The sequence below is a fragment of the Amblyraja radiata genome, chromosome 6 (assembly GCF_010909765.2).
Source record: "Amblyraja radiata isolate CabotCenter1 chromosome 6, sAmbRad1.1.pri, whole genome shotgun sequence".
In the NCBI taxonomy this organism is placed as follows: Eukaryota; Metazoa; Chordata; class Chondrichthyes; order Rajiformes; family Rajidae; genus Amblyraja; species Amblyraja radiata.
Window position 1 is genome coordinate 90173604 of NC_045961.1, and position 23563 is coordinate 90197166.

Here is a 23563-nt window from a genome sequence, read left to right on the forward strand (position 1 = left end):
CACCTATATGTGATAAATGTCAACATTTAGAAGCTACATTATCTCATATGTTTGCAAACTGTATAAAAATTTAAAAATTCTGGGTAAATATTTTCAGTATAATATCTAAAGTAACCAACACACAATTGGACCCAGATCCAAAATTAATAATACTCGGAATATTAGAATTAAATCAAACATTTAGAATAACACAAAGAAACTTTATTGATTATAGTTTATAACAGGAAAAAAATTAATTCTAAAATTTTGGAAAGGCCCTACACAAAATGTGGATTATAGAAATGACGGAGACCTTAAACGTGGAAAGAATCAGATTTTCCCTGTTGGACAAACAGGAATTATTCGTTGGAACATGGTCTCCTTTTATTGATTACTTAAAGGGTCAGAATAGTTCAGCACAGGAACCTGACTAGCACTCGGGCTAAAGAATGGATGAAATGCTATACTCTGAAATGTACGAATATATCTCGAATGAAGTTTTTTATTTTAATAAATTTTTCCATTCTTCTTTAACTATCTTTTTCCTTTTTTTTTTGTTTTTTGTTTTTGTTTTTCTTCTCTTTCTTTTCTTTCTTTACTTCATCTATCTCTTTAGTTCTATCTAGTTAAAAAAAAAAAAGGAAGAAAAAGGCAAAAGGTATTGGAGACAATGTAATAATAATTGACAATATTATCAATTTAAAAATGTAAGACTGTAATGATGTAATAGGTTATGTACCTATCTCCAATAAAAAATATTAAAAAAAAAAAAAAAAAAAAAAAAAAAAAAAAAAAAAAGATTCAGGGACAGTTTCTTTCCAGCTGTTATCAGGCAACTGAACCATCCTGCCAAAAACTGAAGAGCAGTCCTGAGCTATCACCTACCTCATTGGAGACCCTTGGACCATGTTTAATCAGACTTTACTTGACTTTATCGTGCACTATGCGTTGTTCCCTTCATCATGTATCTGTACATTGGGGATGGCTCGATTGTAATTATGTATTGTCTTTCCGCTGACTGGTTAGCACGCAACAAAAGCTTTTCACTGTCCCTCGGTACAAGTGACAATAATGTAAACTTATCTAAATTTAAAATAATATAAAATTAAATTAAATAAACTAACAAAGTGACTTTGACTGTTTTGCCATTCAATCCTGACCAGTACTGGCCAAGGGGATTTTTCTTTTCTGGAGACTAGACCGTCTGATTGCCTTTGTATTTCTTTATCTATGTTTCCTCCAAGTTAGTCATAGAGTCGTAGAATGATGCAGTTTGGAAACAGGCCCTTCGGCCCAACTAGCCCGCACCAGCCATCATGTCCTAACTGCCTGCGTTTGGTCCATATCCCTCCAAACCTGTCCTATCCATGTACCTGTCCTATCCATGTACCTGTCTCCTCAATGTTCTCTTAGTAACCTTACTGACCACTTTGCCGCTATGTGCTTTATCAGGAAGTTGGTTTCCGTTCTTCCTCACTTTAGAATTTAGGTTTAAGAAATTATAGGGATCATTTTGTCCATATTAGCCTCAGGACCAAGGATGTGTGTGGCCAGTGATTCCAATTGTCCTTTCTTGAAGCCGAAGGTGTAAGATATTCCTTGATGGCTCAGTCAGGCTTAACACAGAGTGTTTACACATACATCATATCTTTTTTTATGATGTCAATTTGCACTGTTTTATTGCATGACACTTAAGTATAATAGTCAAGAAATTAATAACAACCTATGCAACCCTTTGTACACAGTGTGACAGAATTTTATTTAAAGGCAGTCAGGTACATTATGAGTGATTCATAAACGGTGCCAAATTGCTTCCAGCTCCGACGTATGTATGCTGAGTGTACATGTGACAGCAGGCATATTGGTGCTTATTTGAATGTCACGTGCTACAGATTCTATTACCCAGACATAGCCTGTATATACTGTAGCTACATACGTAGAGACAGACTTTATACAATGTACATAAGGAATCAATTAGAGAGCTTACCTAGTGTCTGCTCATGGTTATTGATACAAGGATTCCCTTGTATGTAAATCTCCAAAGATTTTAACATAAGACCTTGTACTCTTACCCTTTCTCACACTTGATCTCATTCAAGCCTTACCCTACCTCCCAACTGTGTCCTCACAACACCTAACTGCACGTCACTTCATCCCACCTGAAGATTTAATATACCATCCTCACTAATTCCACGCTCTGGCTGTCTCCACACCACCCACGATCTAACATTAACCTGAATTCCTCCAGCAGCTTCCTGATAATGGAGGCAGCAGAGAAGATATATTTCAACTCACAGCCTGTTATACATTGTAGAATATTGGAGAGAAAACCCTACATGTGAGATGGGCCTTGGCCCCTGTGTACACTTTTGGTTTAACATAACATGGAACAAATTTTAGCCCAGCATGATACATTGCGTGGAAATAGACAATTCTCCAAAATCCAGAAGTGTGCTGTTAAATCCTCCGAAATTTGAGATATATTTCATTGTTCTTTCTGGGACCATATGACAATAAAACACACTTGACTCCCATGACTCTTGACTATATTGCAGTGTCACGGTGATGCAGCTGTCGAATTGTTGCCTTACATTGTCAGACACCCGGTTTGACCCTGATTGCGGGTGTTACGTGTACAGAGTTTGTGAATCTTCTCCCTATGAATGCGTGGGTTTTCTGCCGGGGGATCTGGTTTCCTCCCACACTCCAAAGACGTCCAAGTTTGTAGGTTAATTGGCTATGATAAAATTGTAAAAGTGCCCCTAGTGTGTGTAGTGTACGTGTACGGGGTGATCGCTGGTCTGCACAGACTCGGTAGGCCAAAGGCCTTTTTTATGCTTTGTATCTATAAAGTCTAATGTCTAAATTAATATCCTCATGGAAAATACTGAAGGTGATAGGGTCAGAAGTATTGCTCACTTTAGCAAATAAAAAGGTGACACCAATCAGATTTTTGATTAGCCAAGTTAAAATGAACTAGAGCCTGATTTTAATTTGGATCATACCACAAGCAGTAACATGCAAAGCAATGGTATCTCTTCCTGCACAAGAGATCATTGTATCAGGTTTCTCCCGAAAACATCTCTGCACTATCTTGTGATTGAAATAGCAGCTTTACAAAGTTTTAATCTTACAGTAGCTCTTCTAACCAGTCCTGCGTCTTTGAGAAGGAATAAACTTGACTTTAGACTTCTGACCTCCAGCATTTGTTTCCAGCTCTTCTAACCAGTCCTGCGTCTTTGAGAAGGAATAAACTTGACTTTAGACTTCTGACCTCCAGCATTGTTCCCCTCTCCTCTCCCCCCCCTCCTCTCTCCCCCCTCTCCTCTCCCCCCCTCTCCTCTCTCCCCCCTCTCCTCTCTCCCCTCTCCTCTCTCCCCCTCTCCTCTCTCCACTCTCCCCTCTCTCCCACCCCCTCTCCTCTCCCCCCTCTCCTCTCCCCTCTCGTCCCCTCCCCCCCTCTCCTCTTCCCCCCCTCATCCTCTCCCCCCTCTCCTCTCTCCCCCCCTCTCCTCTCTCCCCCCCCTCCTCTCTCCCCTCTCCTCTCTCTCCCTCTCCTCTCTCCACTCTCCCCCTCTCCCCACCCCCTCTCCTCTCCCCCCTCTCCTCTCCCCTCTTCCCTCCCCCCCTCTCCTCTTCCCCCCCCTCTCCTCTTCCCCCCCTCTCCTCTTCCCCCCCTCACCTCTTCCCCCCTCTCCTCTTCCCCCCCCTCACCTCTTCCCCCCTCTCCCCTCCCCCACCCTCCCTCCCCTAAACCCCCTCCCCTCCACACCCCCTACCCTCTTCCCTCCACCCTCCCCCCTCCCTCCCCCTCCCTGCTCCCCACCTCTCACCCCCCTCTCAGCACCCCCTCTCTCTCCCCCTCACTCTCACCCTCGCTCTCTCCTCCCCTCTCTCTGTCTGTCTCTGCCCCTTCTCTCTCTGCCCTCACTCTCTACCCCCCCCCCCCACCCCTCTCTAGATGTGACTGCGTTGGGGGCTATGCGTCAGTAGATAGGGTGGTTATGGGGTAAAAGGAGCAAATTAATAATATTAATATAATATCAAGGGGGGTAATTAGCGTGAGTGCGGGGGGGGGGGAGGGGGGATAGTTAGTGTGTGTGATGCTGCATGCCGCCGGCCCCCCCCCCCCCCCACACAACCGCACGTTGAGGGAACAGACCCAACGGGTCTGCACTTGGTCTAGTATACAATATAGAGTCTTTAGAAGCTGAATAACTTGTAAAATGTGGCTGGAAGTCACCTGAGCTTCTGCCTCCATTAACCATCTTCTCCCAATGCTGTGTGATCAAGTGAATGGAGGCTGTGAACACTAAAGTGTCTTGGAGAGTTAGCATTAGGCTTTCACTGCAAAATTCACTGGCAGACCTGTTTTCCCACTATTGCAGCTCGGACCACTTTCTGTCTGAGGCCCTAAAAAATGGCCTTTGACATTTTTTTAAATAGTCCCTGAAAGTACTTTCACAATAGTGAAGAGTAGAAAATATGTGTATGATTTATTTCTCTTACTTGGGGTGACTATTACACACCACCTCACCAGTCATATAAATATGACTGAACAATGTGCTGGTCTGGGACAATTGACACCAGGAACTACTGCATAGACTAAGCTTCTACACAGACACCTGAAACCTTCTAAAACTCAAGTGCTTTATTGTGAAACAATGCCGAAGAACCTTTTACACCTTTCCGGGCAAGCTTTGGACCTTCAATGTAATGTTTCAATCAAAAGCTGGTATCTCTAACAGTGCAGTGGTCCCTTAATACTGCACTGATGCCTTTGCTTAAAAGACTTGAGTGGGACTTGAACCCATATCATTCTGACTCTGAGGTATGTGTTCTACCAACTAATCTGGAGCTTTTAAAGAATGCTTCTAAAAATGTTAAAGCAAGGAACTGCAGGTGCTGGTTTACAAAAAAAGACACAAAGTGTTGGAGTAACTGAGTTACACTGTGTGTCTTCTGCAAATGTTATTCCAAGTTATGATTCAGGTGAACTTTGTGCATATGGCACGCATCCATTATTTGATAGTTAATCTCCAGTTGGGTACTTTGCATTTGTGAACAATGGATGAGATCATGTTTGGCCTTTCTCATTTCTAAGTTCGATTTCCCTTCTCACCAATTTCCAACCTCCACTGAATGTCAACCCCAAGTTGGTCTGAACTTTGTTCTGATAATATGGCCATTGACCACTGACCATCACCTCTGACCTCTATCCTTATCTCCTTGTCTCCAAATGTGAGAATGGATTGGTTTGGTTGCTTTTTTCCACAGTCTTGGCACCCTGTTGCAGCAATGTTCTCTGTACTTGTATCACCCCCTGACAATTTTGCGGCAGCCCATCTTCCGCCGTACTATTTATAACAGAACCTACAATTTGGAGGTTAATATTCTCATCCTTGTTTAGGTTCTTATTGTCACGGGTTGGGTGAAAACTTTGTTTTGCATGCTATCCAATAAGATCAGATAATACTAAATGTACATACAATCAAGTTAAACTCAAGAGCAATGGAGAAGACACAGAGTACAGAATTTAGTTCTCATCATTGTAGTGCAACCCTAGTTGCACTGGTAGTCCATCTTTAACCAATCTGAAGAAGGGTCTTGACCTGAAACATCACCTGTTCTCCGGAGCTCCCGCGACAACAGCTGCGTCCGCTGGACTGGAGGGCGGCAGCTTCGGCAGCTTCGACCACCCCGGGCCGCGGAGTTGAACCGGCCCGTTTACGGAGCTCGGATTCAGCCGCAGGGCTGACATTACTTACCATCACCCGGCGGGGTCACAACATCCAAAGCCTGGATCGCCTTGCCGCAGAGGGAGAATAAGAAGGGAAGAGACAAAGACTTAAGACTTTTGCCTTCCATCACAGTGAGGAGGTGCCTAGTGAACTCACTGTGGTGGATGTTAAATTTGTGTTTATTGTGTGTTTTTGTCATTTTTTACTATGTGTAGGACTGCAAGGCACGAAATTTCGTTCAGACCGCAAGGTCTGAATGACAATAAAGGCTATTGTACTTTACTTTACTTTCCTTCTCTCCAGAGATGGTGCCTGTCCGCTGGGTTGCTCCAGCTTTTTGTGTCTATCTTTGGTTTAAACCAGCATCTGCAGTTCATTCCTACACATTGTAGTGCAACAGTTCCATAGACAAAGTCTAATGTTCGCAATAGGGTAGAGGTGAATCAGACAGTACTGTTAGAACCATATCCTAAGGATTTGTTTTCGAGTCCTTCCATAGACTTGCCTCTCCAGTAATTGCTTTTCCCTCTAGGTTTTCATATCAAATCCCGGACACTTCTAATCTAGCTTCACCATCATTTTGAATTTCTAACCACTTTGCCATTGTTGACAATGTCTCAAGCTGTAAAGATCCTTAACTCTGGATTTTCATCCCCCAACAGTCTCTCCACCTCTTTAATTTTATTTGGAATGCTTCTCAATGCCAAGTTGTCCAAATTCTGTGTCATCTGAGCCATCAGCCAGTATCTCTTGTGAAGAACCTTAGGATATCTTAACACATTCAAGATGCTATCTAAACGCAAACAGTGTTTTATTTAAATGGAACTGCCTCTCCAAACCTTTTCTTGTTATTTTTTAAAACACGCTTCTCTGACCAAATCTCTCGCTGTCAACTTCCCCGCAGAGCCTCTGTGAGGCAATCCTTTTGTTTTGCTCAGTGCAACAGGATATTTTGCTATGTTCTTGGCATTGCTGCTAAGCTAGTCGCTGCTGACATTCCTACCATCTGCCCTCACAAATGGAGGAGAGCCATCTATTTACCATCCTAGCAAGAATTAACTAGGAATCAATTCATGCATTAACTACTGGACAAGGACAGAAGGAATGGGAGTAAATATCCTCTCTTCCAGATGAATGTTCACTCTGCTACTTACTTTCTGTGTGTGTGGGGGGGAATAATTTGTGCTCCCTCATAATTTCCAGGATTCTTTAAGCTTGTAAATGAATCACCAGAATCTTGCAGGAGTAATTTCTTATTTGTTGTTCAGTGGCTTGAAACAGAAACAAAGCAACTTTTCTTCAAAACGTAATATCAGTGTGTCACATCTATCCCAAATCCAGGCCAGAAGTTGGGTCTATAAGACATGCAGTCCCCAAGTCAACAACATTGCCAAGGCCAAACAGTTTCTGTGAGCATTGGTGTAATAGATTGTGCACACATTCATGAACAGATCTGCGTTTTTCCTTTAATTCAGTGGGATAGATGACATCTGGTTACACTTCCCCATTGAAAATAGTGGTTGTCAAAAGGAATAAATGGACATTTAAAAGATTTAAGGAAACCTCTTTATCAGCGTTTAGTTCAGTTTAGAGGTACAGCGCGGAAACAGGCCCTTCGGGTCCACCGATTCCACGCCAGCCAGCGATCCCCCTACACATACTAGGTACAATTTACAATTTTACCAAGCGAATTAAGGGCAGCACACTGGTGCAGAGGTAAAGTTGCTGCATTACAGCACTTACAGAGCCAGAGACCTGGGTTCGAAACTAACAACAGGTGCTGTCTGTGTGGAGTTTGTACGTTCCCCCCGTGATCGCGTGGTTTTTCTCCGAGATCTTCGGTTTCCTCCCACACTCCAAAGACGTACAGGTTTGTAGGTTAATTGGCTTGGTATCAATGTAAATTGTCCCTATTGTGTGTGGGGTACTGTTAATGTGCGGGGAAGGGCCTGGTTCCTCGCTGTACCTCTAAAATTAGCCGACAAACTTGAACGTCTTTGGAGTATGGGAGGAACCCGGAGCTCCCGGAAAAATCCCACGTAGGTCACGGGAAGAATGTACAAATTCTGTACAGACATCACCCATAGTCAGGATCGGACTCGGGTCTTAGGTGCTGTAAGGCAGCATCTCTACCCTGTGTCACCGTGCAGTGGTTTCAATGATGTTCAGACGAGTGTTAATTGCAATGAAGAAGTCTGGGGTTTTAGCACAATTTTCAATAACAATTAGAACTGGAGGCATACAGTCTTATTATTGCATCCCTTGTTCCCATGGAAAATTTCAAAATGAAACTCCCAGCTAAAGGCCAAATAAAAACAGAGCAAGACCTCGCCTAATCTTTCCTTCAAGTGCTGCAAGAATTATAATATTTGACCGAGTGAGTTCGAGAATATTGGCTTGGATTTTGCTGCAGTGTCTGTCATTGGTAAGACTTTGATTTTTATATCTGAGGAACCAGGTATTTTAAATAAGTATCAGTACGAGTGCTTAGCGATTCAAATTGTGGGACTGCAAAATTAGCAGCGCATGGACTGAGAGTAAAATCTTGAGTGAGTGAATTCAATGTCAGATCAGGTACAGAGAGGAAAATGAAGAGAAGGAAAGAAAGATTTAGATTTTTTATACAGCATGGAAACGGGCCGTTCAGTCCACTGAGTCCACGCCGACCAGCAATAACCCCACAACACTAACACTTTCCTACACACTAGGGACAATTTACAATTTTGCCGAAACCAATTAACTTACAAACCTGTACGTCTTTGGAGTGTGGGAGGAAATCGGAGAACCCGCAGAAAACTCACGTGGTCATGGGGAGAAGGTACAAACTCCATACAGACAGCGCCCATAGTCAGGGTTGTACCCAGGTCTCTGGCACTGCAAGGCAGCAACTCAATCAATCAATCAATCAATCAATCAATCAATCAATCAATCAATCAATCAATCAATCAATCAATCAATCAACCTTTATTGTCATCTTACAAAGCAACAATTGTACAGTGCAAAATGAGAAGACTTTTCCCAGGGGCTATCGCTGAGCTGCCCAAAGATAAAGAGGTAAAGTGGCTAAAGGAAAATTATGAGAACATGAAGATTTCATTTTGGCATTTTTAATATCTCGATCAAAAATTAAAGCAGCCAGATAATAACAGTTAATTTTTAGTCCTATAGAGTCAAGCAGCATGGAAACAGGCCCTTTGGACCAACTTGTCCATGCAGCAATTTGGGGCAAGTAGTAATTAGTTCAGCATATCCCAAATCACACTTTGACTGAAACGGACATGACTTAACTGTTGCAGATCAGTTTGGTTCATATCTCTCAACTAATTCTGTGCTACTCTGCTGGTGAAGCAGTTATTGACACTTATTTACAGAACCAAAGGTGAAGCAATGAATATCAGAAGGAAATGTGGATTCTGCCCCTCATCTGAAGTCACTAGTACTGGACTCAACGGAAATGGAAATTCTGTACAGCTTGTTAACCCTCTATAACATGGGATCCTCGTCTTTGTGCTTCTCATAGATCTCCTCTGGCAGAACACCCTCAGCATCAGCGTATGCACCTATAATACGCTGTTCAAATAATTAAACCTGCAGTAGTCACAGCCTTAGACGGGAAACCACAAACCCACCTCAATTAAAAAAAACCCAAGTTAGGGGGAAATAATGGAGCTGGGCATATGTCCTAATGGGGCAGAGAAGTTAATAACATCACTCTGAAGCAGGGAAGAATAGTAGGCACTGGCACTCAATGCAGAAGTTCCCAGATATTTGATGCATTTCCAAATTTCAGGAAGATTTTTTTAAATTATTCTTCCTTTCCACCCCCAACTGATCACTCTTTCTTGCAATTATAAACTGAATTGAAACTGAACCTCCTTTCCAGCTTGAATGTATCCACCTGCAGCCTCATCCCTCTCCAGTTTTTGAACCTGGGATTTAGAAAATTCCATGCTATTCAATGGAGAAAGTGCTGCTGTAGATGTTTTGGGAAGTGCAAATGGGCCTAAACAGTGCCCCCTAACAAAGAGGCGACATATTCACATTCCCCTGCATCAAGAACATGTGCATTGGGTGCAACTCGGCTGTGTCAGAAGATTGTAACGTCAAGTTTGCACCTTTCTGCAGATACAGTCTGATGGTCCAGTGCTTTACCTGCGAAATGGGGTCGTCATCTATCAAATAGGCTGTTAAGACAGAAGGACCTAAATAATCCCATAACATCCAATATTTCTTCCCTTCCACTATCATAATGTTGATTATCTAATCATCTATCCCTGTTTGTGGGATCTCGTTGTATAAAAGTCAGTTGCCATGTTTGTGGTTAAGTACACTATAAATATCAATAGTGCAGGAAAAATACAAGTTGTTTTTCTGGGTTATCCACGTGTGTGTGTATATGTATATATATAGGTTTCTCCTTAACCACATTTTAATGCCAAGCAATGTATTTTAGGTTGACCAGCTTCTTATTCCGTGGCATATCAAATACAAAGTCAACATTCACCACACTCGCTGTGTTTCCATTTATCAACACAGCCCGTTATTCCCTCAAAGAGTTTTATAATTTGTCAGCCAAGAGCTGCTTTTCCCAAATTTGTACTAGTTGTCTTTAATGAACATGTATTTTTCAACTTGAGCATTGCAATCTTCAGAAACCTAGCCAGTATTTGTCTAATTGGCCCATGATTATCAGATTTATTCCTTTCTCCCTCTTCAATGAGGGCATACATTGGCAAGCCTCCAGTCCAAGTACATTTGGACTCAGTCATTGGACTTTGCTTTTCCGCTTCTGATTTCCTTCAGTGTTTGGAACACAGCTCCATTTCCGTTTTGTTCCACAAACCTTTTCCATGCTACCAAAGCTGTCTTCGTATTTATGTTCACTTCAATTTCTTGCGTCACATCATATTCATATTCTGAACGTAAGCATGCAGGTACAACAGGCAGTGAAGAAAGCTAATGGCATGTTGGCCTTCATTGCGAGAGGATTTGAGTTTATGTGTGCAATTTTGGTCTCCTATTTTGAGGAAGCACAACATTGCTATTGAGGGAGTGCAGTGTAAATTCACCAGGTTAATTCCCGGGATGGCGGGACTGATATATGATTAAAGAATGGGTCGACTTGGCTTGTATTCACTGGAATTTAGAAGGATGAGAGGAGATCTTATAGACACATACATATAAAATTCTTAAAAGGTTCGACAGGCTAGATGCAGGAAAAATATTCCGGATGTTGGGGGAGTCCAGAACCAGGGGGGGTCACAGTTTAAGAATAAGGGGTAGGCTATTGATGACTCAGATGAGGAAAAACATTTCCACCCAGAGAGTTGTGAATCTGTGCAATTCTCTGCCACAGAAGGCTGTGGAGGCCAATTCACTGGATGTTTTCAAGAGAGAGTTAGATTTAGCTCTTGGGGCTAAAGGAATGAAGGGATATTGGGGGAAAAAGCAGGAACGGGGTACTGATTTTAGATGTTTAAGAAGGAACTGCAGATGCTGGAAAATCGAAGGTACACAAAAATGCTGGAGAAAGTCAGCGGGTGCAGCAGCAACTATGGAGCGAAGGAGATAGGCAACGCTGTCTCCTCCCATCCCCCAGCCTTCGGGCTCCCCCTCCTTTTTCCTTTCTTCTCCCCGTCCCCCCCACCCCCCATCAGTCTGAAGAAGGGTTTCGGCCCGAAACGTTGCATATTTCCTTCGCTCCATAGATGCTGCTGCACCCGCTGACTTTCTCCAGCATTTTTGTGTACCCACTGATTTTAGATGATCACCCATGATCATATTCAATGGTGGTGCTTTCTCGAAGGGCCGAATGGCCTACACCTGCACCTATTTTTCTATGTTTCAATAATCAAGTTGAGCAAAGCAAAAAGCATATCTATCCACTTGTTCTAAAGAAAAAATGTTCAAGGTAAAACATTCAACGAACATCAGAGGGTGAGGGGAGACTTGATATAACATTATGAAAAACATAGATAGGGTAGACAATCAGAATATTTTTTTGCCCAGGGTTGAAATGTCCAACACTAGAGGGCCAAGCTAAATGGTGAGAGGGGGAACGTTTAATGGGGATTTGCGGGGCAAGTCTTTTACACAGGGACTGGAACATTGCCAGAGCTGGCGATGGAGACAGATATGATAGTGGTGATTAAGAGGCTTTTTGATAGGTGCATGGAAGTGCAGGGAATAGAGGGATATGGATCATGTGCAGGCAGATGAGATCAGTTTAATTTGGCATCATGTGCAGGCGCAAACCTTGTGAGCCGAAGGACCTGACAATCAGAATTATTTCTGTAATTTGAAATAATATGTTAATTTGAAGTGATAAAGTAGTTGACATTCTTCACATTTATAACCTTGTTTTCACACACCAACCCTGCACAATTGGCATCTCAGGTTAGCAAGTTGTGGCAGGTTATTCAACTTCCTGCAAATCAGCCATACCAGCTTGAGTCTTTAGACTTTAGACACTCCTGTGCGGCCGGCACGGCTACCGGCTGGAAGGTGCTCCCGTGTGAGCAGCCCGGTGCGGGGCTGAGACGCTGCCTTGTGGGCGGCCCGGTGCGGAGCGGAGACGGTGCTACGGCGGCTGAGGCGGCGGCGACCTGGATCCTGGGCTCGGCCGCGGGCCGGTGGAGGACAATGTCGGGAGCTCGCAGGTCACTGGCTGGTGCCTGTTTTCCGGAGCACCCGTTGCAACAGCTGCGGGCAGCTTCGACCACCCCCCGGGCCGCCATCGCCCGGTGGGGTATCGCCTCGGCGCAGAGGGAGAAGAGGAGGGAAGAGACAGTAACTCTAAGACTTTTGCCTCCATCACAGTGAGGAGGTGTTTGGTGAACTCACTGTGGTGGATGTTAATTTGTGTTTATTGTGTTTTGTTATTATTACATGTATGGCTGCAGGCAACAGCATTTCGTTCAGACCGAAAGGTCTGAATGACAAATAAAGGTATTCAATTCAATTCAAATACACCACAGAAACAAGCCCTTTGACCCACCGAGTCCGCACCTACCAATGATCACCCCGTACACTAACCTGCACACACTAGGGACAACTTACTTTTACAACTTACCGAAGCCAATTAACCTACAGACCTGTACATCTTTGGAATGTGGGAGAAACCGGTGCACCCAGTGAAAACCCACGCAGTCAAGGGGAGAATGTACAAACTCCATACAGACAGCACCTGTAGTCAGGATCGAACCCAGGTCTCTGGCGCTGTAAAGGGCCTGTCCCACTTACGTGTCCTTGACACGCAAATTACGTGACCTCGTGGTCGCGTTAAGCCGCGATGGTCCCGCGAAGGTCGGGCGCGATAACATGCGTACGCACAGTCATCTGGAGCGCGTGACGTCATTTGAAGATGGACACAAAGCTGGAGTAACTCAGTGGGACCGGCAGCATCTCTGGAGAGAAGCAATGGGTGACGTTTTGTGTCGAGACCCTTCTTCAGTCTGAAAAGAAGGGTCTTGACCCGAAACTTCACCCATTGCTTCTCTCCAGAGATGCTGCCGGTCCCGCTGAGTTGCTCCTGCATTTTGTGTCTATCTTCAATTTTCTTGGCCCCGCTCTGGGAGTAGAAGTGGGGGTGGATCCGGACCGCAACGGCCGTGAACCGCAGGCCGAGTTCGGCGATCATTTGCCTGCTTCTGCTGCTGTTGAAGGTGAGACGTTGTGTACAACAGGCAGTGAAGAAAGCTAATGGCATGTTGGCCTTCATTGCGAGAGGATTTGAGTTTATGTGTGCAATTTTGGTCTCCTATTTTGAGGAAGCACAACATTGCTATTGAGGGAGTGCAGTGTAAATTCACCAGGTTAATTCCCGGGATGGCGGGACTGATATATGATTAAAGAATGGGTCGACTTGGCTTGTATTCACTGGAATTTAGAAGGATGAGAGGAGATCTTATAGACACATACATATAAAATTCTTAAAAGGTTCGACAGGCTAGATGCAGGAAAAATATTCCGGATGTTGGGGGAGTCCAGAACCAGGGGGGGTCACAGTTTAAGAATAAGGGGTAGGCTATTGATGACTCAGATGAGGAAAAACATTTCCACCCAGAGAGTTGTGAATCTGTGCAATTCTCTGCCACAGAAGGCTGTGGAGGCCAATTCACTGGATGTTTTCAAGAGAGAGTTAGATTTAGCTCTTGGGGCTAAAGGAATGAAGGGATATGGGGGGAAAAAGCAGGAACGGGGTACTGATTTTAGATGTTTAAGAAGGAACTGCAGATGCTGGAAAATCGAAGGTACACAAAAATGCTGGAGAAAGTCAGCGGGTGCAGCAGCAACTATGGAGCGAAGGAGATAGGCAACGCTGTCTCCTCCCATCCCCCAGCCTTCGGGCTCCCCCTCCTTTTTCCTTTCTTCTCCCCGTCCCCCCCACCCCCCATCAGTCTGAAGAAGGGTTTCGGCCCGAAACGTTGCATATTTCCTTCGCTCCATAGATGCTGCTGCACCCGCTGACTTTCTCCAGCATTTTTGTGTACCCACTGATTTTAGATGATCACCCATGATCATATTCAATGGTGGTGCTTTCTCGAAGGGCCGAATGGCCTACACCTGCACCTATTTTTCTATGTTTCAATAATCAAGTTGAGCAAAGCAAAAAGCATATCTATCCACTTGTTCTAAAGAAAAAATGTTCAAGGTAAAACATTCAACGAACATCAGAGGGTGAGGGGAGACTTGATATAACATTATGAAAAACATAGATAGGGTAGACAATCAGAATATTTTTTTGCCCAGGGTTGAAATGTCCAACACTAGAGGGCCAAGCTAAATGGTGAGAGGGGGAACGTTTAATGGGGATTTGCGGGGCAAGTCTTTTACACAGGGACTGGAACATTGCCAGAGCTGGCGATGGAGACAGATATGATAGTGGTGATTAAGAGGCTTTTTGATAGGTGCATGGAAGTGCAGGGAATAGAGGGATATGGATCATGTGCAGGCAGATGAGATCAGTTTAATTTGGCATCATGTGCAGGCGCAAACCTTGTGAGCCGAAGGACCTGACAATCAGAATTATTTCTGTAATTTGAAATAATATGTTAATTTGAAGTAATAAAGTAGTTGACATTCTTCACATTTATAACCTTGTTTTCACACACCAACCCTGCACAATTGGCATCTCAGGTTAGCAAGTTGTGGCAGGTTATTCAACTTCCTGCAAATCAGCCATACCAGCTTGAGTCTTTAGACTTTAGAAATACACCACAGAAACAAGCCCTTTGACCCACCGAGTCCGCACCTACCAATGATCACCCCGTACACTAACCTGCACACACTAGGGACAACTTACTTTTACAACTTACCGAAGCCAATTAACCTACAAACCTGTACATCTTTGGAATGTGGGAGAAACCGGTGCACCCAGTGAAAACCCACGCAGTCAAGGGGAGAATGTACAAACTCCATACAGACAGCACCTGTAGTCAGGATCGAACCCAGGTCTCTGGCGCTGTAAAGGGCCTGTCCCACTTACGTGTCCTTGACACGCAAATTACGTGACCTCGTGGTCGCGTTAAGCCGCGATGGTCCCGCGAAGGTCGGGCGCGATAACATGCGTACGCACAGTCATCTGGAGCGCGTGACGTCATTTGAAGATGGACACAAAGCTGGAGTAACTCAGCGGGACCGGCAGCATCTCTGGAGAGAAGCAATGGGTGACGTTTTGTGTCGAGACCCTTCTTCAGTCTGAAAAGAAGGGTCTTGACCCGAAACTTCACCCATTGCTTCTCTCCAGAGATGCTGCCGGTCCCGCTGAGTTGCTCCTGCATTTTGTGTCTATCTTCAATTTTCTTGGCCCCGCTCTGGGAGTAGAAGTGGGGGTGGATCCGGACCGCAACGGCCGTGAACCGCAGGCCGAGTTCGGCGATCATTTGCCTGCTTCTGCTGCTGTTGAAGGTGAGACGTTGTGTCGCGCCAGGGTCTTGGGCCTGTCACACTTTGGCCGTCAGTTACGCGACAGGCCTTTGGCGCGCAAAGATTTTGTTCACTACAAAAATTTCGGAGCCCCGCGCGATGTCGCGCACAATTACATACCCCTCCGCGCTTCTAAGTGGGACCCGCCCCGCGCGGCCATACGATGCTCGTGCGCCTCAATGCGACCATGAGGTCGCGTAATATACGTGCCAAGGACACGTAAATGGGACAGGCCCTTAAGGCAGCAACTCTACCGCTGCGCCGAGTTGAACTCAGAAGCTAGTACGTTCAAGTCCTTAGTTACTTAGCTTGGGGCCTGGGTTGACACACTTGTGTGTCGCTGAGTGAATGCCACACTTTGAGGTAGTCTTTCGGACGAGGCACTTAGTTGTGACCTCTATCTGCCCAGTTGTAAAGCAGACAAGGGGAATTCTCTCCCATGTGCCTTGTACGCCATAAATTCTTCAACTAACATCACTAAAAATAGATTATCTGGTTGCGCATCTTATTGTTGTTTGTGGAACTGTGCCCTGTGCAAATTGGCTGCCACATTTCCTGCAGTACACAAGTGACTATAATTCAGAAACAGAAATTACTTCTCTGGCTCCAAAGCACTTTGGAATACCCTGAGCTTGTGTGTGTGTGTGTGTGTGTAAAAAAATATCTATAAATGAAAGTCTGCTCATTCTTATGAAACTGCATTCACACAGTACATAAAGACAGTGTCCATCTGATGCATAGGAAATTAAAGAGCATGAAGATTAGTGTCTAGTGATGCTAGAAGTTTGACAATCTGTTTATTTAACTTTGATTGCGATGACTGCTATTAAGTATAATTGCTTTGCCTGGTTCATTCCAATGACGGTACTGCTGTACTGGAGCGCCGCACTGTCTCTGCGAGTTACTGAGTGGGGAGCTGCGCCGAGCAGGATAAGTGATGAGTAATTGCCCTCAGCTGCCAAGAGACACGGGCAAGCAATGGTTTGGTCATCACTAAACTATGTGAAATGTTGATTTTAGCTGCTGATAATATTCTCTGGATGCCTTGTATGGGGGACAGCTGCCTCGACTAGAGGGATACTCGAGGATAATGGAGGGGCAATCATTTGCACATAATTTGATTCTGCTATTTAAATGAAGGGAAAAATAAACAGCAAAATAAATTCTGGAGAAATATGGATTGTTCGAAAGAGGCCAAAAATAAGTTGGGAAGCACTTATTTTTGTTTGATGTATCTCGTTCGTCTGGAATTGACAAATGTTCAGTCCTACATTTGAACTATTAACCCATTTAATGGAAGAGAGATAAACCCCTTTTCTATTTTAGCACTTCATAATTTTCTGTTCATCCTCTCAAATATTCTTCGGTATGCCACTTATATGACTCAAATATTCCAGGAAGACTTTAACACCTACTTTTGTTTGAAGATATACATCGTGGAAACAGGACCTTCGGCCCACCAAGTCTATCGATCCCTCACACACTAGTTCTATGTTATCCCAGTTTTGCATCCTATACTTTAGGGGTAATTTATAGAAGCCAATTTACCTATAAATCTGCGTGTCTTTGGAATAGAAACATAGAAACATAGAAAATAGGTGCAGGAGTAGGCCATTCGGCCCTTCGAGCCTGCACCGCCATTCAATATGATCATGGCTGATCATCCAACTCAGTATCCTGTACCTGCCTTCTCTCCATACCCCCTGATCCCTTTAGCCACAAGGGCCACATCTAACTCCCTCTTAAATATAGCCAATGAACTGGCCTCAACTACCTTCTGTGGCAGAGAATTCCAGAGATTCACCACTCTCGGTGTGAAAAATGTTTTTCTCATCTCGGTCCTAAAAGATTTCCCCTTTATCCTTAAACTGTGACCCCTTGTCCTGGACTTCCCCAACATCGGGAACAATCTTCCTGCATCTAGCCTGTCCAACCCCTTAAGAATTTTGTAAGTTTCTATAAGATCCCCCCTCAATCTTCTAAATTCTAGCGAGTACAAGCCAAGTCTATCCAGTCTTTCTTCATATGAATGTCCTGACATCCCAGGAATCAGTCTGGTGAACCTTCTCTGTACTCCCTCAACGGCAAGAATGTCTTTCCTCAGATTCGGAGACCAAAACTGTACGCAATACTCCAGATGTGGTCTCACCAAGACCCTGTACAACTGCAGTTGAACCTCCCTGCTCCTATACTCAAATCCCTTTGCTATGAATGCTAACATACCATTCGAATGTGGGAGGAACCTGGAGAAAACCCACGAGTTCCAGGGGAAATGTATAAACTCCACACAGCCAGCACCCATTGTCAGGATCGATCCTCGGTCTCCGGCTCTGTACCAGCAACTCTACCGCTGCGCCACTGTGCCACCCCATTCATGTGGCACCTTTAATGGAGATCGATGTCCCCAATGGTTGTTGGTTGTGATACCATTCGGCTTTCAGAACGCTGTAAATATGAACATGCAAGAGATGTCTTGTAAGGATTAGAGGCAAAGCGGTGAAGAGGAGAAAGAGATTTTGCCTTTATATAATATTTTTCAATGCTTGCAGACGGCTTCAAAGTACATTACAGATTTTTACTATGAGTTCTGTTGCAATGCAGTTTAATTCGATGAGAGTTAGTGAAAGAATCACACTGCCACGTATTCCTCGTGCTCTTGTGTTGAGTTCACATTTAAGAACATTTGTGAAGTTGGGGTACAATTGCATGAGTTCTCTTTTGTGGTAACTGCTTTTGAGAAATGTGGATTGATTAAGAATAACTTGTCACAAATAGATTTTGAACTGACAACCTGAGTCCGACTCTTTAGAATACATTGCATGTTCATATATAAATAATGACCTACCATGACATTAATGTCTTGGCGATAGTGAAAATAATTGCATGATGTTATTCAGATGCGAGCCTCTGTTTAACTCTAAATCAAAAAAACGGAGGTTGCTAAAAATCTGTTAAAAAAACACAATTCCTGAAACACTCAGCTGGTCAAACAGTACCCGTGAAAGAGAAACAGAGTTAACATTTTGGGTCGAAGATAGGACAAAAAGCTGGAGTAACTCAGCAGGACAGGCAGCATCTCTGGAGAGAAACAATGTCTTTCAGACCCTTCTTCAGACATTTCGGGTCGATGGCCCATTACTAGATTCCTGTGTACTGACTTCATTGATGTTGAACAAGTTTATTCATGGATAACCCCTTGAGATGGACAGTCATCTCGTTTTCGAGGGGGTCCAACATAGAACATACAGCACAAGACATAACATACATAGAGGCTCTCATTGACCCACCTACAATATGTTAATGTATATTAATTAAATACATCTATAGTAATTCATAACTAAGGAATTATCTTCAGGTTTCCAACTCTTCTGTTAGGAAGGCATTTAAAATACTGGATCATCAACTTGTACAAGATACCCACAGGATCTTTTATTTGTTGCCATAGAGTGATGTTTCAATTTTCTCAGCAAACTTCCTTCTTACAGCTTCCAACCCAATACACTTCCTATCATGGTAACATCATGCACACATCTGCACCAATGCCCCACTCTGTATTCAGTTCAGTTCAGTTTATTGTCACGCGTACCGAGGTACAGTTTAAAGCTTTTGTTGTGCGCTAACCATCCAGCGGAAAAACAATACATGATTACAATTGAGCCATTCACAGTGTACAGATACATGATAACATTCAGTGCAAGATAAAGCCAGCAAGTCCCTTTGCCCTTATTCAGTCAGTCCCTTAGCTACTGATAAGCTCAGTCTCTCTTTTGATATCTCGAGACTGGATTTTTCCAAAATCGTCTTGACTGCAAACCTTTTATTTACCTTCTATATGCTCCATTTGATCCCATACCGAAACAACTGGGGCAGCATGGTAGCATAGCGGCAGAGTTGCTGTCTTACAACGCCAGAGACATGGGTTCAATCCTGACTACATGTGCTCTCTGTACAGAGTTTGTTCGTTCTCCCTGTGACCGCTGCAGTTTATTTTTACTGCATCTGCTGTCGCCTATGGGTCCAGTCAGTACCTGAAGCAGATACTGCCACTTCCCAACAAGTGCAATGTTACAAGAACATTTGGTGACTGAAAGACTTGTTACTGATTTTGTGGAGAGTAGAAATCAACAAAGCAAATAAAATTCCGAACCTATGCAACAAAACAGCTTAAAGCGGTTACATTCTAGATGGATCACATTGTTAGTATTAGGCGGCACAGTGATGTAGCAACAGATCTGCTGCCTTGCAGCGTCAGAGATCCAAGTTCCATCCTGACTGTGGGTGCTGTCTGTAAGGATTTTTATACGTTCTCACTGTGAACACGTGGGCTTTCTCCAGGTGCTCTGGTTTCCCCCCACATTCCAAAGACGTACAGGTTTGTAGGTTCATTGACTCGGTAAAAATTGTAAATTGTCCCTAGTGTGTTGGATAGTGTTAGTCAGTGTTTCGGCGCGGACTCAGTAATATGCAAACACTGAAACCCTACACTGCATTGAGGAACAGCCTTAGCAACATGGTGACGAATTGTGAGGGAAAATTGTAATATTGTGGGCTTTTCAGTCTTCAAGGCAGTTGGGACTCATAAAATATAATAAATGCTGTGGAAAAGGTAAACCCTCAAGCATTAGTTTGAACTAAACCATAACACTATGTCAAAGGATTCATTCTAACTCAGAAAAGATAAAATGTCATGAAGTTTTTCATTTGAAGAATGATTAACATATGGACTGAAGTCATGGAGGCAAAATCCTCTAAATCATTTCAGAAACAACAGCAACTTTCAATTATCCAGAGCCTTTAACATAACAGAATTGTCCAAGTGAAAAGAGGGCTTCACAGGAACAATACCAAACAAAACAATTAATCCTGAGTCAAACCAGAGCCCGATAACCAAAAGCTTGGTTAGGCAGTAGGTTTTAAGGAGCATCTTAAAAAATTAAGAGGTTTTGGGTCTGGAGTTCCATTGCTATAAAAACTTGATTGTTTGGGCTTAAGCAGTTGTAATTCAGTTGTAATCAAGCGGTCAGAATAAGCGTGGCAATTGGAGAGAAATAGATAGATGATGTGATAAACTCAGGGAACTAGATCGCTTCGCATCCATGTGCAACTGGATCCTCAACTTCCTCATCAACAAACCACAATCTGTACGAATTGGTAACAGGAATTCCTTCTCGATGCCCATCAGCACTGGAGCACTGGAGCACTGGAGCACTGGAGCACTGCAAGGCTGCATCCTCACTGTCTTGCTCTGTACCCATGACAGTGTAGCACCAGGCATCATTTTACAATGTTATGGCTCTGTTACCAGGTAAACATGAGTTGTCGTATAAAAGGGAAATCAAGTTCAAGTTCAAGTTCAAGTTCAAGTGAGTTTATTGTCATGTGTCCCTGATAGGACAATGAAATTCAACCTTTGCTTCAGCACAACAGAACATAGTAGGCATTGACTACAAAACAGATCAGTGTGTCCATATAACCATTATAAAATCAATAATCTGATTGAATTCTGCCACAACAACAACATCAGCAACACCAAGGAGCTGATTGTTGATTTTAGAAGAGAGAAACAGAGGATCGATAAACCTGTCTCCGTCGATGGGTCGGCAGTGGAGAGAGTCAACAACTTCAAGTTCCTGGGCGGACATATCTCTGAAGATCACTCCTGGGTCCAGTTCATTGATGCAATCATAAAGAAAGCTCATCAATGCCTCTTTTTCCTTCGAAGATTGAGGAGATTCAGTATGTCTTCCTGAGAAGATTACGGAGAGTCGGTTTGTCAAGAAAGACTCTCTCTAACTTCTACAGGTGCACAGTAGAGAGCATGCTGACCGGTTGCATCATGGATTGGTTCGGCAATTTGAGCGCCCTGGAGAGGAAAAGACTACAAAAAGTAGTAAACACTGCCCAGTCCATCATCGGCTCTGACCTTCCTTCCATCGAGGGGATTTATCGCAGTCGCTGCCTCAAAAAGGCTGGCAGTATCATCAAAGACCCACACCATCCTGGCCACACACTCATCTCCCTGCTACGTTCAGGTAGAAGGTACAGGAGCCTGAAGACTGCAACAACCAGGTTCAGGAATAGCTACTTCCCCACAGCCATCAGGCTATTAAACCTGGCTCGGACAAAACTCTGATTATTAATAATCCATTTTCTGTTATTTGCACTTTATCAGTTTATTTATTCATGTGTGTATATATTTATATTATGGTATATGGACACATTGATCTGTTTTGTAGTAAATGCCTACTATGTTCTGTGTGCTGTAGCAAAGCAAGAATTTCATTGTCCTATACAGGGACACATGACAATAAACTCACTTGAACTTGAACTTGAACACTTGAACTTGAGTATAAACGTTAGGAGGTCATGTTGCAGTTGTATAAGACGTTGGTGAGGCCACATTTAGAGTATTGTGTTCAGTTCTGGGCACCGTGTTAAAGGAAAGATATAGTCAAGCTTCAAAGGGTTCAGAGAAGATTTACGAGGATGTTGCCAGGACTAGAGGGTCTGAGCTATAGGGAGAGGTTAAGTACACTGGGTCTCTATTCCTTGGAGCGCAGAAGGATGAGGGGCGATCTTAGAGAGGTGTATAAAATCATGAGAGGAATAGATCGGGTAGATGCACAGAGTCTTTTGCCCAGAGTTGGCAAATCTAGGACCAGAGGACATTAGTTTAAGGTGAAGGGGAAAGGATTTAATAGGAATCTGAGGGGTAACATTTTCACACAAAGGGTGGTGGATGTATGGAACAAGCTGCCAGAGGAGGTAGTTGAAGCAGGGACTATTCCAACACTTAAGGAGCAGTTAGACGGGTACATGGATAGAACAGGTTTGGAGGGATATGGACCAAATGCTGCAGGTGGGACTAGTGTAGCTGGGACATGTTGGCCGGTGTGGGCAAGTTGGGCCAAAGAGCCTGTTTCTACACTGTATCACTTTCTGACTCTATGTCACAAATAATTTCTTGAACTTCTACAGGTGTATGGTGGAGAGCATATTGACTGGTTGTATCACAGCCTGCTTCAGCAAATAAAATCACACCCATTCCCATGGTGGCATCCAAATTTGAGAATGACTTAAGAGGACAAGGGGATTGAGGAGCAGATATGTTTATGCAGAGGATATCAATACTCCGGCTAACCCCTCCTTTATTACCCATCCCAATCGCCTCCGATTTCTCCCACAGTCTCCCACACCACCACTCCATCCCCATCACCCAGCTCCAAGCACCTCCTTCACACACTCAGCTCCCATCCCTGTGCCCCATTTCCCTTTTATTGATGCGATTATTCAATTATTCAATGAATCCCCTTTTTATCCCCTCTTTCCCCTTTCCCTCACCTTTTCACCCATATCTGTCCCTCCAGCTTTTTTCACTCTGCCCCCTCTCCTAACCTGACTCCCTTTCATCTGTTTTTCATCACCTATTCACCGATTAAACCCATCTCATCTGTATTCACCTATCACTTGGTTGGCTCGTTCCTCTATTTTCCATTTTACTCCCTATCAATCTAAAGAAGGGTTCCAACCTGAAACATCATCTGTCTATTCCCTCCACAGATGCTGCCTGACCCATTGTGTCCCTCCAGCTCCATTACATTTTGTTCAACAACGAATGCCCCGGGTTAGGATCTGAGTTGGTTGAGGAAATGGGTGACATGATACATGATAATCATATAACCATATAACCAAATAACAATTACAGCACCGAAACAGGCCATCTCGGCCCTTCTAGTCCATGCCGAACACTTACTCTCACCTAGTCCCATCTACCTGCACTCAGACCATAACCCTCCATTCCTTTCCCGTCCATATACCTATCCAATTTATTTTTAAATGATAAAATCGAACCTGCCTCCACCACTTCCACTGGAAGCTCATTCCACACAGCTACCACTCTCTGAGTAAAGAAGTTC

At 43.8% G+C, this 23563-nt stretch overlaps 1 protein-coding gene across 1 annotated transcript in view; it reads left to right on the forward strand.

Moving 5' to 3' along the window:
- arhgef17 (Rho guanine nucleotide exchange factor 17) overlaps window positions 1-23563 on the forward strand; it is a 409506-nt gene that overhangs the window by 309692 nt on the left and 76251 nt on the right. The window lies entirely within an intron of this gene.